Source organism: Meleagris gallopavo, chromosome 3, assembly GCF_000146605.3.
Source record: "Meleagris gallopavo isolate NT-WF06-2002-E0010 breed Aviagen turkey brand Nicholas breeding stock chromosome 3, Turkey_5.1, whole genome shotgun sequence".
NCBI lineage: Eukaryota > Metazoa > Chordata > Aves > Galliformes > Phasianidae > Meleagris > Meleagris gallopavo.
In genome coordinates, this window is record NC_015013.2 from 7,140,969 (window position 1) to 7,144,933 (window position 3,965).

At 44.3% G+C, this 3,965-nt stretch overlaps 1 protein-coding gene across 20 annotated transcripts in view; it reads right to left on the reverse strand.

The window, feature by feature from the left end:
- LOC104910094 overlaps positions 1 to 3,965 on the reverse strand; it is a 94,873-nt gene that overhangs the window by 88,646 nt on the left and 2,262 nt on the right. For 2 of the 20 annotated variants that reach the window (XR_004159121.1, XM_031552728.1), the window contains exon 1: positions 1,578 to 1,836. The exons of 1 other annotated variant lie outside the window; for it this stretch is intronic. The gene's annotated coding sequence lies outside the window, so the exon portion shown is untranslated. Of the gene's footprint in view, positions 1 to 1,577; positions 1,846 to 3,965 lie in introns of those variants that run through there. 17 more of the 20 variants (XR_004159118.1, XR_004159128.1, XR_004159116.1 and 14 more) reach the window with 15 other exon arrangements.

The window sequence follows — 3,965 nt, forward strand, 5'->3', positions numbered from 1 at the left end:
AAAAAAAGGCAGAAAAAAAAGAATCACAAAAAGACAGTGTGCAGGGAAAGCAGGAGAAAGGAACAAGTCTGAGATATTTGCAACCATGTTTGCTCAGCATTTTGGCCTGTATTCAGGGCACACAGAGCATCCCAGTGGATGAAACAGCTAGCCTCTGCTTCCATCCACAAAAGGCCATGTTACTGCAGTGACAAGCCAGCCCTTAGGGACCTATTAGAAGCAATACACCTGGTATTTACATGATTAGGCCCTTATTCAGGTACATCTGGAACACTGTAGGATATTCTATTCTAGTCACTATCCACATTTCAGCGTTAGTGGGCACCATAAAGCATAGCTGTGCTCTGATAGAAACACCACTGGATTGAGCCTACTCAAAGAATCATGGAATTGTGGGAATTGAAAGGGATCTCTGAGATCATCTAGTTCAACCACCCTGCTAAAGCAGGTTCCCTAGAGTAGGTTATGTAGGAAAGCATCCAGGTGGGTTTTGTGGAGTCTCCTTCTCTGGAGATATTCAACTTCTCTTGTTCCAGTGCTCTGTAACACTCAAAATAAGTAAGTTTTTCTTCAAGTTTATATGAAACTTCCTATGTTTTAATTTGTACCCATTGCCCCTTGTTCTGTTGCTGGGTATCACTGAAGAGAACTTGACCCCATCCACTTGATTCCCACTCACCAGATATTTATAAGCATTTTATAAGCATTGGTAAGATCCCCCCCCCGCCCCCCCCCGTCTTCTCTTCTCCAGGCTGAACAGTCCCAGTTCTCCCAGCCTTTCCTCATATGGGAAGTGCTCCAGGCCCCTAATCATCTCTGTAGCCCTCCACTCGACTCTCCCTAGAAGTTCCCTGTCTGTCCTGTAGTTTTCCAGTTCCTCTTTCTTGACCTTTTTGAAGACTAGAGTAATGTTGGCTTTCCTCCAGTCCTCAGGCCTCTCTCCCATCCTCCATGGCCTTTCAAAGATGACAGAGACTATCACAATAACTTCTGCCAGCTCCTTCAGCATTCATGAGTGCATCCCATCAGTGTCCATGGATTTCTGTACAGAATTTGCCTAGATTGTTTCTGACCAGATCCTCCTCAACCATGGGGAAGTCTTCCTTTTCTTCCAGACTATCTCTTACTTCCAGGGTCTGAGATTCCCGAGAGGTGGTCTTCTCAGTAAAGACTGAAGCAAAGAAGGCATTCAGTAATTTCACCTTCTCAGCACCCTTCATTACTAAGGCATTCACCTCATTCAGCTGCAGATCCACATTTCCCTTAATCTTCCTTTCGCTACCTACATATTTGAAAAAGCCCTGTCTTGTTGTTCTTGGCCTCTCTGCCCAGATTAAATTCCAAGAGGGCCTTGGCCTTCATTGCATCCCTGAATGTCCTGATACTGTTCCTATGTTCCTCCCAGTTGGCCAGACCCCTTTTCCACCTTCCATAGACTGTGTTTTTCTATGAGCTCCTTGCTCATGCATGTGGGTCTCCTACCACCTTTGACTGATTTCTTACTCTTAGGGATGTGCCAATCTTGAGCTTGGGATAGGGGTGCTTGAATGTCAATGAACTCTGTAAGGCCCCCTTACCTTCTGGTGTTCTAATCCATGGAATACCTCCACGAAGGTCATTGAAGAAGTCAAAATTGGCTCTCCTGAAGTCCATCTTATTACCTTTTTTTTTCCATGTTCCTAAACTCCACTATCTCATGGTCACTGCATCCAAGGCTGCCCCCAGCCTTCACATCTCCAACTGGTCCTTCCTTGTTTGTAAGTACAAGGTCCAGCAACACGCCTCTCCTCATTGGCTCCTCCACCACCTGCATCAGAATGTTATCTTCCATGCACTGCAGGAACATCCTGGGCTACGTGCACCTGGCAGTGTCACTGTTCCTGTAAATATTAGCATGGTTGAGGTCCCCCATGAGAACCAGTGCCTCTGATTGTGAAGCTACTTTCAGCTGTCTGTGGAAGACCTTGTCAAATTCCTTCTCCTGATCAGGTGGCCTACAGTAAACATCCACATTGGTATCACTAATATTAGTCTGCCACTTAATTCTCATCCATAAGCTCTCTCATCATTCATCCCTAAGACAGAGATCAATACATTCTAGTTGTTCTCTCACATACACAGCAACTCCGCTGGCTTGACTTTGCTAAAAAGTACATAACCACTCACAACAGCATTCCAGTCACGCAAGCTGCCCCACCACATCTCTGTGATTGCAATGAAATCATGGCTTTCCTACTGCACACTGATCTTTAATTCTTCCTGCTATTCCCTATGCTGTGTGCACTGGTATACAGACACTTCAGAGAAGAAAAGAGAGTGAATGATGCAGGTTTCCCTAAAAGGATGCAAGAGGATCCCCCATTGCTATACACACCCTTGAGGTGGCCTTCAGGCTCATGTCACAGGAGGCAGGTGAGGAACGTTTGTCACTGTTCACATTGGTGTGGCTTATTCCCTAGTCAGTTGTAATGGCATGAGTATTGCCATTGGGATCCCACCCCCTAAGTTCTTCAGTTTGAAGCCAGCCTCACTAGGTTAGCCAGCCTGTTACCAAAGACTGTCCTGCCTCTTCTAGACAGGTGGACCCCATCCCTTCCTGACAGGTTATAATCTTCACGGAAAGTCCTATTGTCATAAAAACCAAAACCCTTACACCAACACCAGCCACATAACCAGAAACGTATATGCATTATATACCTATTTCTGGCTTCCCTCTTTCCTCCAATTGGCAGAATTGAAGAGAAAATAACTTGGACACCAGTATTCTTCACTTGCACTCCCAGGGCTTTATAGTCTTATTTGATTCTGCCCATGTTCCAGTTTCCATCCCACATGAAAGAGCAATTGGGAATAGCAGTCTGTGCTCTTGAGAAAATGCTGTACCCTCTTGGCAATGTCCTGGATCTCAGCTCCTATGAGGCAGCAGACCTCACTATCAGACCAGCAGATGGGAGCTTCAGTGCCTTTTAACAGGGAGCCACTCACTACCTGAATATTTAGGTATATCCCATACACTGGGCACATGTTGTATATCATTTATGTATATGTACTTCTGAAATGATGGTAAAGAATTAAAATGCTATCATATGACTAATGCCAAGTATTTTGCAAACACGAGAAGCAAGAAATCTTTTTGGTCTCCCAAGACTCCTTTGCGATGTCCTACATATGAAATTTCTTAACTCCGAATTCAAAGTCAAGCTTTGCACAGGGGAAATTGTGATTTTCCTCGAAGGCTCAAAGGAAAATTCAGGATTATATGAAATACATGAGGTTAGTTATTAGTAATGTTGTTCTTCAAAGCACTGCAGAAACTGAGAAGACTGATGTCATGGGAAAGCCAAGTAATTGGTGAAAATGTTTTTAAAAGGTTAACCTTTTCTATTACTACTTTTGAAGCACTGTAAGAAGAGACTTGGTAAGATTTCCTTCCTGGTTGCTTTGTGCCTGGAGTACAATTCTTTGGGCTCGATGCTTTCAGTTAGCCTGTTTTCCTGAGAGTTTTTCAGCCCCATTTTACACATTTATGTAAAGCGGGCGCCCACAGCAACACAAAAGCAAGATCTGTCCTCTCCACTGAGCACGCACTGCCTACTGCAGACCCAGCAAGAACCTTCCAGTTCATGCTTACCTCTTTGGGGAAGTTTGCTAGTTTGCTTTCTTAATGGCTAGGGTTGCATATGTGCATAGAATCATTTAGACTAGAAAAGATCTTCAAGATCAAGTGCAATCATCAACCTGATCTACAGAGTCACTTCACAAAACAAAGTCCCTTAGGGCCAACGTGCACACATCTCACAGATACCTCTAGGGATGGGAATTCCATCATCTTCCTGGGTTTCCCTTTCCAATGCTAGACAACCCTTTGTGTGAAGGAATTTTTCATATTGCCCAATCTAAATCTCCTCTAGCACAACTTGAGGCTGTTTGCTTGAGTCCTATCACTTGTGACCCATGGGGGAAAA